The 13,564-nt window shown below is 43.6% G+C and overlaps 1 protein-coding gene and 1 pseudogene across 1 annotated transcript in view; both read left to right on the forward strand.

Annotated features, from left to right (window-relative positions):
• LOC124799211 overlaps positions 1-13,564 on the forward strand; it is a 774,857-nt gene that overhangs the window by 209,684 nt on the left and 551,609 nt on the right. The window lies entirely within an intron of this gene.
• On the forward strand, positions 643-760 carry LOC124799904 (annotated as a pseudogene).

Genomic DNA, 13,564 nt, shown 5'->3' on the forward strand with positions numbered 1-13,564 from the left:
TGATCTGAAGGTGCAAATTATGGTCAGAAAATGGGTGAAAACGGTTCTGAAAATATATACAAAAAGGTGCTAATGGAATTATTTTATTTGGGTCTAATCCATGTACATTAACTTTCTGTTACAGTGGATTACACACATCGTTTTAACGTTTTTGACATTAAGTCGATGTCGCTTTGAGCTCAATAGCTCCTTATATATGGAGCAACTCCGTTTGACATCTGCAGAAACCAGTGGAACATATCTTCTTAGAATGTGTAAAGGACGTTCACTCAAAATTGCAAAGGTTTTCACATCTGGAGTGAGCTTCAATTTTAATTCAGATTTCTTATGGATTCTTGTCAGGCCGAACACATTGGAAACAGTTTGCGTTTGGTCAGAGTGTCTTCACATATGCGTTTGAATTAATGGTTGGCCCTTTTGGTAATGTGCCCACGAGTATTACATTATCACTGTCCCAAAAGATTGTCTTCATGGCTTTGGCAGAGGAGGGATTTGCATTTAATTTCTTCTTTTTTGGAGAATGCGGGTGGTGTCACTCCAGTGAGCGCCTTTTTCTTTCCAGCTCAACGTGATGCAACCATGTTTCGTCCCATTTAACAATCCGTGGCGGTAAGAGCTTCCTATTGGCCTCAAAGTACCCCAGCCAATGGCCTTCCCGCAGTGGTAAAACCGGTTCCCGTCGGATCACCGAAGTTAAGCGCTGTCGGGCTGGGCTAGAACTTGGATGGGTGATCATCCGGTCTGCCGAGCGCTGTTGACAAGCGGGGTGCACTCAGCCCTTGTGCGGTAAACTGAGGAGCTACTTGATTGAGAAGTAGCGGCTCCGGTCTCGTAAACTGCCATACGATCGGGAGAGCGGTATGCTGACCTCATGCCCCTCCATATCCGCATCCAGTGACGCCTGCGGGTTGAGGATGACACGGCGGTCGGTCAGTACCGTTGGGACTTCATGGCCTGTTCGGGAGAAGTTTAGTTTAGTTTCAAAGTACTCCAACAGTTCAGATGAAGTGGCTTTTCTTATAATTTTATAGTCTATCCTAAGAACGCTTTTGAATTTGCAAGAGCCTCAGTTACCTTCCAGTGCTCACTGATGGCTGCAGAGCCAGTTGTCGAGTTGCAATGCATCGGTCTTCTCTAAAATGGCGCGATTAACCATGTTATCAGGAGCAGTTATAACAGGACGTCTCGAGCAGTATTCCTATCAACTGCTACATTACAATACACTGCACACACTTGTTAACAGGTTCTTCCCACGTTTCTTTTTCCGCAACCAAGAAATAAGATACAGCACGTTGCATGTAACGAATATCTTGTGTAAAATTACATTTTGATGCTTCACTACGGTTCTGCCAACTGTAGGTATTGTTTTAAACTTCTCACATGTACAGATAAAACACCAAATTTGAAGCACCTAAAAGCAAGTTTACCTATATGTGTTAACGGTTTTAAAATTTGGCCCATTATTTATTGAACGACACTACAGTCGGCAATACCTTTAATGGCCTCTGGCAGCGCAGTTCACAGGGAATGCTGCGTTGTCGACTCGTATAGACAGCAGGTATATTACGTTGCTGCAGCTTGGCAAAGTTGCGGACCGACCCGCCCGAATGTGCTCGCATTTGAAGAACGAGTACACTTCAAAAATAAGCCCCCTTGCTTGTCTGAGAAACACTTGGCGCCTTCCAGGTGTTTTAGCCATTGTGAGAAAATTCACAGAACACCACAGGAATCCGCCAGTTGTAGTTTCGTGCAGGTAAAACATTGGACTCGCATTCGGGAGGACGAGGGCTCAATCCCGCGTCCAGCCATCCTGATTTACGTTTTCCGTGATTTCTCTAAATCAATCCAGGCAAATGCCAGGAACGTTCCTTTGAAAGGGCACGGCCGCCTTCCTTCCCCGTCCTTCCCTAATCCGATGAGACCAGTGACCTCGCTGTCTGGTCTCCTCCCCCAAACAACCCAACACCCAACTTGTGTAATGCATCATTAACTCGGGGTGTTTCGCAGAAAGATTGAAATATGCCATTACTAGGTCTCTCTATGAAAAGAGTGACGCCACAGGTGCCAATATATACTGCCTAATGTCACTGCTTACATCATTTTCTAAATTTTTTTTAGAAGGCAATGTATTCAAGGGCCCACCTGTCTGGTAATGGGATACTTACACAATCACAGTTTATATTTGGAAGGGACTTTTCTACCGAGTCAGCTATTTATACGTTTACAGAGCACATAATAAAATCTTTCAGTGATAAAAGAGCACCAATTACGATTTATTGTGACATACCGAAGGTATCTGTTACAGTCGTAACATCAGAGAAGCTGAATTGTTATGGAATACATAGTAGAGCATGTGCCTGGCTCAGTCCTTATTTAAGAAACAGAATGCAGAAAGTTACCTCAGGCTGTTCGAGCAATGCAAAGATGGATGCCACATCATTTTCACGGGGAAAAATTACCGTGGGAGTCCCAAAGGGTTCGATCATTAGCCCACAACTCTTTTTTAATCGAGAGGCAGGTCTGTTTGTCTGTTTGCAGATGAAACAAGTGCTGTTAAAATTACTGAAATTTTTGCATAACTGGGCTAGATATGAAGTTTGAAAAAACACAGTTCACAAAGTGGTGTACTGTCAAAAGTATTACATCTCGTGTTAAGCTAATAGACCAATACAAAATAATAAACAGGGTAGAAAATTGTAAGATCCAAGTCGCACATATTGATGAAAACTTAAAGTGGAAGAAAGCACCGGCCGCGGTGGTCTCGCGGTTCTAGGCGCGCAGTCCGCAACCGTGCGACTGCTGCGGTCGCAGGTTCGAATCCTGCCTCGGGGATGGATGTGTGTGATGTCCTTAGGTTAGTTAGGTTTAAGTAGTTCTAAGTTCTAGGGGACTGATGACCACAGCAGTTGAGTCCCATAGTGCTCAGAGCCATTTGAACCATTTTTTTGAACTGGAAGAAAGCCAGGTAGTAGACTTACTAAAATGTTTAGGTTGGGCTACTTTTAACATAAGAATAACTACCAACCTAGGGGATACAGAGATCAGTAAGTTAATGTATTCTGATTATTTTCATTCATTGATACCTTGTGCGATAACACTTTGGGGTAACTTCTCGCTTAGGCTAAAAGTATTCATTGCACAGCAGAAAGTAGTTGTAATTATGTGTGGAGTTCACACGTGTCTATTTTGCGGTATCTCTTTAAGCAGCTGGGAACACGAACCACAGCCTCAAAGTACATTTATTCTGTTATGAAATTTATTATCAACAGTCCATCTAAATTTGAAATTAACAGAGGTATTCATAAGTACAGTACTAGTAAAAATAGTCTGCATTACCCTCCAATGAACCTTGGTTTGACGCAGAAAGGGGTGAAACATGCAGCTATTAAACCCTTTGACAAACTACTCTTGGATATAAAATGTGTGACAGATAGCAGAAATATTTTCTATTGTAGACTGAAGAGCTTTCTCCTTAACAACCCCTTCTATAACATAGAGGAATTCATGACTTGGGATAATTAGTCATTAAAAAGTAAATTGCCAGCATGCAGCCATATGAATGTTGTTTTTATATTTCTTACGCTGCTTGACAATTGCTAAGGAACAACTGCCGTTTGCTACGGAACGATCGGCAACCGCTAGTGAACACCCGACCATTGACAATAAAAGGAAATGTAGAGGACGGGATGTGTCAACTGCAGCGAAACCTGTGCACGAACAAACTCTGTGTGCCGCGCGGGATTAGCCGAGCGGTCTGAGGCGCTGCAGTCATGGACTGTGCGGCTGGTCCCCACGGTGGTTCGAGTCCTCCCTCGGGCATGGGTTTGTGTGTTTGTCCTTAGGATAATTTAGGTTATGTAGTGTGTAAGCTTAGGCACTGATGAACTTAGCAGTTAAGTCCCATAAAATTTCACACACATTTGCACTCTGTGTGTGCATTCAACAGTTCATCCAATGCAGTGTTTGACGAAGGTTGCTGTAGAACCGACTAGTGCGACATCCGATGTAGTACGGCAGTATGTCTGCAACACATCATTTGAGTGCTTACGATCATGGATGAACAACTGGACGGCTTGAAGCCGGTTAAAGTGTCACTACTGTGGCCGCAGTAATGGTTGTGCCAAAAAGCGTCATCTCACGATTAGGAAAAGGCTGCTGAAGGAGGAAATACTATGCCAAAGGATTCCGGTGGTCGTAGACGGAAGACAATACCGCAAGAGAATCGATACGTAGCCCTCTAGTGGCGGGAAGCGACAGACTATTCATTCCTAGGTTGATCGCAGCATTTCGAAAGCTTCTATTATCTTCTTGTCCAAACTTGTTATCGTCCATGTTTCACTTCCATACATGGCTACACTCCAAATACTTTCAGAAACGACTTCCTGACACTTAAATCTATACTCGATGTTAACAAATTTCTCTTCTTGAGAAACGCTTTCCTTGCCATTGCCAGTCTACATTTTATATCCTCTCTACTTCGGCCATCATCAGTTATTTTACTCTCTAAATAGCAAAACTCCTTTACTACTTTAAGTGTCTTATTTCCTAATCTAATTCCCTCAGCATCACCCGACTTAATTTGACTACATTCCATTATCCTCGTTTTGCTTTTGTTGATGTTCATCTTATATCCTCCTTTCAAGACACTGTCCATTCCGTTCAACTGCTCTGGGTAGATCACGTAACTAATGAGGAGGTATTGAATAGGATTGGGGAGAAGAGAAGTTTGTGGCACAACCTGACTAGGAGAAAGGATCGGTTGGTAGGACATGTTTTGAGGCATCAAGGGATCACAAATTTAGCATTGGAGGGCACCGTGGAGGGTAAAAATCGTAGAGGGAGACCAAGAGATGAATACACTAAGCAGATTCAGAAGGATGTAGGTTGCAGTAGGTACTGGGAGATGATGAAGCTTGCACAGGATAGAGTAGCATGGAGAGCTGCATCAAACCAGTCTCAGGACTGAAGACCACAACAACAACATAATATTTATAATAAATTACATCGATTGCTGCAGATAACACTTCTGTTACGTTAATAAGAAAGATCCGGAACAGTTTTGAGAGAAGAAGAAGAAAAAGGAAGTTTTCAGAATGAGGTGAAGACGAACCTACCTTTCTCTCTACAGCTCACGCCGCTGTTAACTAAGCTGCACTTTGAACATGGCAGACATACGCTGTTTAGCGAATGTATCTGTTATATCATTATTTGATATTTAATTATGACAAATTGTACCATAACGACACGCTTTTGAAAGGCCATCATTGTGCCGTGGCATTGAAACGCTCTACTTTAATAGCACCCAAGTTCTGACACTAAGAACATCAGACACAGGAAACCTTTATATTCCGATATGTGGTTTCCTGTCAGTTTATTGTAATGACGCGTTTCCGAGATATTCTCAATTTGCTGATAATTTGAAGCAATTTATATTCGTACCACAGACTCTGTGATAAAGAAAACCTATCAAATACGGCACTTAAATCAATGCAGACTGTCGGTTCCTGAGTTCTAGTTATGACGTAAAACGATGTCGCATCTCTCTGCGTACGTTCCTCTCCACGAGACAAAAATTCCTCATTTTCACGTTCTGCTGGTGTAGCAAAACGTGGAGTTCCATACTATGACGTCACCAGCTCCTCGTCCACGTGCGTTCGCACGTCCACGTGCGTTCTCACGTCCTGTGAGAAGACGGCTGGAGGTGTCAACATTTGTTTGTATGTGGGAGTGTAATATATTCACATTTAGATATTCTTTAGGTTTTTTGCTACTCATGTTCCTACACTTTACAGAACCCAAAATAATCTTCCCCGAGATCAGCTTCTACCACGTTAACAACACTGTAAATTACGATTTGTGTCAGTATTTTGCAGTTATGACATACTAAACTAATAGTCCGGTAATACTGACATACGCGAACAGCTGCCGTTTTTGGAGTAGGTTTTATTACATTCTTCCCGAAATCTGAGTGTGTTTCGCTTTTCTCATACATCTTGCATACCAGGTGGAATGGTTTTGTCATGGTTGGCTCTTTCAAGGATATTAGTAGTTCTGAGCGAGTATCGTCTAATACACGGCTCTTGTTTCGACTTAGGCCTTTCAGTGCTCTGTCACATTCTTCTCGCAGTATCGTATCTCACCTCTCATCTTCATCTACTTCCTTTTCCTTTTGTATAATATTGCCTTCGAGTCGATTTTCCTTGTATAGCCCCTATATGTATTCCTTCCACCTTTCAGCTTTCCCTTGTTTGCGTAGGACTGGTTTTCCATCAGAGCTCTTGATATTTATACAGCTACTACTCTTTTCTCCAATGGTCTGTCATTTTACTGCAGGTGCTATCAATTTTACCGCTAGTTACACATGCCTCTATAGACTTGTATTTGTCCTCTAACCATTCCCGTTTCGTCAGATTGCACTTCCTATCAGTCTCATTTTTAGACGCCTGTGTCCCCATTTGCAGTTCTAGGCGCTTCCGTCCGGAACCGCGCGACTGCTACGGTTGCAGGTTCGAATCCTGCCTCGGGCATGGATGTGTGTGATGTCCTTAGGTTAGTTAGGTTTAAGTAGTTCTAAGTTCTAGGGGACTGGTGATCTCAGATGTTAAATCCCATAGTGCTCAGAGCCATTTGAACCATTTGTCCCGATTTGCTGCAATTTTGTGTTCTCCTTCCGTCCAGTATTTCTTGCAGTATCCGAGAGTATCTGCTGTGATTTCCCTTTTTGTGTATTTGACGCTCTGCTGCCTTCAGTGTTTCATGTCTCAAAGGTATCCATTCGCCTTCTTCTTCTTTCACTTCACGCTGCTTTGAGGTACGTTATATCAGTCAGTTTTTAATGTTCTGTGCGTTTCTTTTAGTCCAGTATTGTTTCATTCTTTATGATCTTGCTTTCCTTCCTTCTTCAGAGATTTGGAGCGTCCGTTTCGTTCTGATTTTGACTTGGAACCTCTCTTTCTGTATGTTTCTTTTGCTTTTCTATGTGAGTGTATATTCAGTGATTTGAAGTCCCTTTCTTAAATCAGTTTTGCTTGTTGTATTTTTTGTTGTGGAAATAGAAAAAAAATGGTTAGTCTATTTGCCTTCATTCTCCTTCTCCTCAGTGAGTCCGAGTGTTTTTGGGTTGTATGGTAAACGGTTTCGTTTATGTAGATTAGTTTGTTGTTATGGAATTTAGAGCCTAGGATATTTTCAATATCTTCTTTACTCTGATCTCCAACCTTTCAACTGGGCCAGGTGATGGACAGTATTTCAGCTGCTTAAAGGGCCTCTGGTTTGATTACAGTATTATGATGCCTTATTTTTATATTCCGTAAGAGAGACTTTTTCTTGTGTGTGTTTTTGGTAAGTTGGAAGGCCAGTTCAACTTTATTTCTTCTAGATTCCATAGCCATTTCCTCGAGATCATTGAAGGTGGTCCATTATCCAAGATATTTGAATGCTTTAATGATTTACATTTTTTATCCTGCCATGTTGAGATGTTTCAGTGTTTTGTTTGTATTTGTCATTATTTCCCTCTTTTCGGAGATTTTGAGACCGATTTCTTCTCCTTGCTTTTGTAGTTCGAGGGTCTGTCCTTTGGCTTCTTCCCAGGTATCAAAGGCATCAAAGCCTGCAACTGGCTTTGAGGCATTCGTTTTTTGTTCATAGTCGGATTCCTCTATGGGTCTTAATGTTCCATTCTTGATTAATTTTTCTAGACCACAATCAAGTAGCAGTGGTAGTCCATTTCTTTGTCGTACATCGGTTTTTGTCTCAAAACTGTCGGAGAATTCTCTCATAACTTTAACTTTGGAATATGTGGTGGTAAAGGTGTCTCGGATTAGGTTTTTGGTTTTGTTGTCTAGTTTTAGTTCTTTTAGTATTAAGATGAGAGATCCCCGGTCTATTGCGTCATGTACTTTTTGAAAGTCGATACAAGTGATGACACATGGTTTTGCTCTTGATTTTTGGTAGGCCATGAGGTTTTTGAGGTTTACGATTTGACAAACTGCCTGTCGGCTTTTGCCTCAGGTTCTTCGGTCGACTTTCGTCTCATGATTTTTCTGACGTTTCGCCAACACTAGTGGCTGGCATTGTCAAAATTTCACCCTCCATTGCTGGTGGTGCACTGGAGCCGAGCTCGCGGACGCAGACTATATGTACCTGGCGCGCCAACGTCCGAGGGCTTCTCCGCGGTCATTTCCGGTGCGGTTCTCCTCTTGGTATCTACAACGGTCTTTCGCTGCAGCACGGGAAGAAGCCAGGATCAATTTACCTTGAGGCTTTCTTCTTTCTTGTTGAAGCTATTCTTGTGTTTGTGTATCTCTATAGCTTTAATGAACAAAGGGGTGTGCTAGCTCTTCTCTACAGCCAGACGTTCCGTGTCGGCGAATTTTACTACGTGTTCGGTCTCACAAAGCGCTTGCTCTGCCACGGCCGATTTCTCCACCTGCCCCAACCTGGAATGACGCTTATGTTCTGTGGTCATGGTGTTGATTGATCGTCCAGTCATTCCAACATAAATCTCAGCATGTGCATGGAATACGGTATACTCCTGACATTGCAAGTGGGTTCGTTTTATCCTTTGCCGATCTGAAACACTCTTTGATGCTCTTTGTCAGTTTGTAAATAGTCTTTACACCGTGTTTGTGCAGCATTTCCTTTCCTGAAACCCCCTTGGTATTATCTATGTTGATCGTCTAGTTGGGTTCTGTTCTGTTTGGTACCAGTTTAGAGAATATCTTGTAGGTAACATGTAAGAGTAGATGCCTCAGTAGTTGTTGGGTTCCGTTTTGGACCGTTTCTTTCGGAGTGCGTGGGTCAGGGCCGTCTTCCAATCATCTGAGCATCTTTAATTTATCCAAAATTCTTTAAATATGTTTTGAAGAGCATTTGTTTTTTTTTTTTGGCGAGTTTTTCCAAAATGCAACTGTCTTCCATTATGTTACTTATCACTGTTTCAGTCGATGGTTGCGTAATTCTGCCTTCGAAACTGTCAACATCCTCTGTTTCTTTCAGTTTACCCAGATAGCCTCTCCCTAATTACCTAACGCAGGGTTGCCACAAGTTCTGGAAATCATGGAATATCAGGGAATTTCAAACGTACCAAGGAACTCAGGGAAATATCAGGGAAATTTGAAAAACATGCTGGAAAAATCTCGTTTTTGTCTCAGTAGATGGCTCTGAGCACTATGGGACTTAACTTCTGAGGTCACCAGTCCCCTAGAACTTAGAACTACTTAAAGCTAACTAACCTAAGGAAATCACACACATCCATTCCCGAGGCAGGATTCGAACCTGCGACCGTAGCAGTCGCGCGGTTCCGGACTGAAGCGCCTAGAACCGGTCTGCCACCCCGGCCGACTGTCTCAGTAGATGAAATGATTTGTTTACCGAGACGTCAGGCATCGTTGCTGGCTGGGTGGAACTGTTCATTCTCACTGCTTCTCCCGTTTCTACCACTCCCCTCAGCTTGCAGTCAAGGCTGCCACCATTTCTTGGCGCTAGCCTAGTAGCTGCCGACAACAGGTACGGAGGCATGAGGAGTGGTTTGTTTCGATCTGATCTCAGAGAGTGTTGATGCAGCGGCCGGAGACGGCGGTCATGTGTGCAGGAGAGCTGTCTCTGATGTGTGTGTGCTCTCGTTTTCTGACAAAGGCTATGGCCAAAAATTTAGTTGCGAGAGTGTGATTGTCTTTTCTAAGTGGCTCCCTGCAGCTCAGTGATCATCTTTTACGGTGAGTTGAAACCTATCCTCATTGGTATTGATTCCTGGAGTATTTGTGAAAGTTATCTGTTGCATGGATTGACCATCGCGGTCCCATTTCATCAAGACAGTGTCTGTGAGACATCGATAGCTGGCCCCACAAGTGGGCTTCGACGACGGGCCGAAACCGCAGGCCATTTCTGTGGGCGTCTCTGATGGATCGGGCCTGCTGATTTGAAGCCCGTCGGTCCACACTAATCCGCCGGATCTAGTCTCACCGATCTGCCCGCAGGCTCGGTCTGTTTGTGCGTGGCGCAATGCGGCGGGTTTTCCTGGTTTATCCATGGACGCAGGACTCCGGTGCTTCTCGGCAGACCAGAGGCCATGGCCGATGGATTTCAGGAATTGTAACTGTCTCACCGCAAGTACACTGTACCGTGTGGCATTTTATAGACATTTTATTTATTCTAGTACATTTTTGACACTTGGAAAGTAATTTATATATTAGAAAGTATGGACGATAAGAAAAAGAAAATTGTGGTAGTCACTGACAGTTTGTACGCTATGTACTCACGTATTTCTTGAAAGAAAAATCGCACAATACCTGTAAAATACTAAACATAACACAGTGGGCCATAAGCAACAATAACAAACATAATAAAACCAACATTTTATTGGTGGTCACCTACAGTGTTGGTTTACACAACTTTTCCTTGCCTTATACACTTCTTTCAAGAAGCCTAATTTTTCCTGAGGTTATTTTAAAGTCAGTGAAGGTATTTCCAATCTGTTTTGTGACTCCAAGGAAATGCGTATTTTTGTCACCAAATGTGTTTCGTTTTATTGAAATAAAATAACGTCATTGGTCTTAATGAATCATATGCATCATCTGGCTTGCTTTCTCCATCTAAAAACAGTTCATTGCAAAAGATGTTGATGTTAGTACTTGAGATTTTTGCTCACGCGTTTAGAAATACAGAAGTCGTTACATATTTTTGTCAACTTACAGATTTACTTACCCTTGAGATCTCATAATTTGTCAGGGAAAAATGCTAAAAGTTGTCTGGAAATCAGGGAATTTCACTTGGGGTAACTTGGGCACCTCTCTAACGAAATGCACAAAATCTTCTGCTGCAGCACTAGTGAACTGTGCGCACCGAGACAAAGAATGCGGCGCTTGCAGGCTGCAGTGCGCTCGGGGTTGAGCTAACGGTACCCGGGGCGGCGCGGCGAGCTCAGGGGTAACAGTATACACGGCGCATCTAGATAAGCGGCCCTCACCTTGCGCCCGCCTTCTACCTGCGCCGAGGGCGGCTAACGGCGCAGCTGCCGCCATCATTCATCAAACATTTACCCTCCTCTTGCGGTATGCTGTTAGTGCGTAGGAGACGTCCTACATGGCCGAAACATTGCTGGAATCCACAGCTGCTACCAGCTGAAGCGCAAAACATTGTCGCAAGGAATCCAATGTCATACCTGGTAGACGAATTCATTCCTGTCGGAGTCAAGTTTCAGCCCATCAGGTTGTGGAACCTACGACGAATCGTCGACCAGTGAGTGCGCTATTTTATTACGCAGCATCCTCAGGCAGTTTGCTGACGGTGCTATTGTGTAAGGAAAAAAGTGGTCCTTGAGTGGTTGTAGGGAACAACGGAATACTAAACAGAATTTCTGCTTGTTATACCGAGTCACACCGTAATTGAGAACTGTACCTCTTCTCTGTGAATGACTGTTAAGTGCTTGGTCGAGGGTGCTTATTGCAGTACACAATGAAAGTGTCCGGACACCCCTGTGTAATGCAAAATTGACTACAAGTTTTCACGAGAGGCCCCAGTATGAAAGGAGGCGGGGAGTACTATGTTGTTAGCAGAGGAGCAGCAACAGGAGGAAGTACCTGTCAGCAGAACTCAGTGACGTCGAATGTGGACTAGTCAATGGATTTCGCCTGAGTAACAACATTGCAAGGCGCTCAAGTCGACTCCTGGTGACGTGATTGTGATGTGGAAAGGCGGAGCAACGACCACAGCTAAAGCAAGACCGGCAGGCGTGGTATACTGACGGACTGGGACCGCTGAGAAGAAACGCACGAAAACAGAGGAAAGAATCACTCGTGAGTTAAAAACCTGCGGACTGTGCGTAGGAGTTGAAGAGAATGGGGTACAACGGTCAAACAGCTCCTAAAAAGCCACATATTTCTGTAGTCCATGCTAAGCGACGTTTCGGAGTGTATTTATGTTACTTATCGAGAGGTTTTTCAACACAATATTAAATATAATACAAACAATAACACTTGTAATTTACATACATCTAAGTTTTTAATGTAATCAGTTGGGTCATTCGCTGTCATCAGGGAACCATCGAAAGCACCACGGGAGGCTCTGTTGGGACATTCTGCAACTAGGGCCTATGTGATGAACGGCTTGCCTGGCTGTTCCACTGTACCACTGTCTGAATTTGGAACCGAGCCGTACCCAATCTACGAAGAAAGTCCATTCTTCTTCCATAACTGCTCAGTATTCTGGTAAATATCGTCCATGTTCTGCACTATTGTTGAAAAGTAGGGGCTTTCTTCCTTATGCAGGCCAAGTTCTCAATAATGTGCAGCGAAAACCTATGTCCACTCTCGCTCCCATGAGTGTGCTAAGTTGAACTGAGAGGTGTCTTGTTCCACTGCTGTTTTTGTGGATGGTTTTTTTGATCGAGGTCTGTTTCTTTCTAGAATAACTGCATCTTGACGGACATTGAGTCACAGGTGCCTTTGTATGCGATGAAACTCACGGAGCAGCGCTGCTTTTAGTTGAAGTCCAGGGGATGGAATATGGCTCAGTATGTACAGCCATTCGATGCGGGTTGATCTTAGCGTCCCACTGATAACTCTCAACAGTATCATGAAAAGGACAGTTGCTGCTCACCGTTTAGCGGAGATGCTGAGTCGCAGATAGGCACAACAAAAAGACTGTCACAAAATATGCTTTCGGCCAACAACGCCTTTGTCGAAAGTAGACGACAGACACACACACACACACACACACACACACACACACACACACACACACACACACACACACATACACACATTCAAAGCAAGTCACATGCAGACGACCGCAGTCTCTGCCTACTGAAGCCAGACTGGTAATTCTCGTTGTGTTGTTCAGCTGTGCGTTGAGAGTTTGTGTGCACTACTGAGCCGTACAGGAGCACCATATTCCAAAGCAGAGTAGGCCAGCCCAAGTGCTGAAGAGCGACAGTGGACCACTGAAAACTAATGATCTGGAGTGATGAATCACACTACACCCTGGAAGGATTTAGGTTTGCCGAATCCTGGAGAACGTTGCCTGCCATCATCTGCAGTGCCGACACTGAAGCACAGAAGAGCAGATGTTACGGCGTGGCGGTGTTTCTTGTGGTTACGTAGTGGTCCCCTTTTCGTGTTAAATGCCGTAGAGTATGAACACATTTTACTGTGTTTGGTAGAGGAACAGTCGGGAGAAGATGACTGTATCAACATGACAATGCGCCCTGACGGGAAGCAGCATTTGTCAGGCAGCGTTTTGTGGACAATAAAATCTCTGGAATGGACAGGTCTGCCTAAAGCCCCTTATATTACTTTTGGAATCTCAGATAACAAATTCAGAAGTTTTTAGTTCGTTCCGTTCTCGGCTCTAGTGTGTTTTCTCGCACTGAGGAATGCTTTCCCCTTGGGAAAGTATTTGTATTTAAAATAGCATGTTTCACTTTGTTTCTGTTTCCCATTTAACTTTTAAGACCTTCTACTAAGTTAGCCGTTACTCAGCTAGGATGACGGCATGGGTTTATCACATCCCACAGGAGAATGTATTTTTGACGTACAGCGTAAAGAAGTCATTTAAAAGCGAATAT

This window comes from Schistocerca piceifrons, chromosome 5 (genome assembly GCF_021461385.2).
Source record: "Schistocerca piceifrons isolate TAMUIC-IGC-003096 chromosome 5, iqSchPice1.1, whole genome shotgun sequence".
NCBI lineage: Eukaryota > Metazoa > Arthropoda > Insecta > Orthoptera > Acrididae > Schistocerca > Schistocerca piceifrons.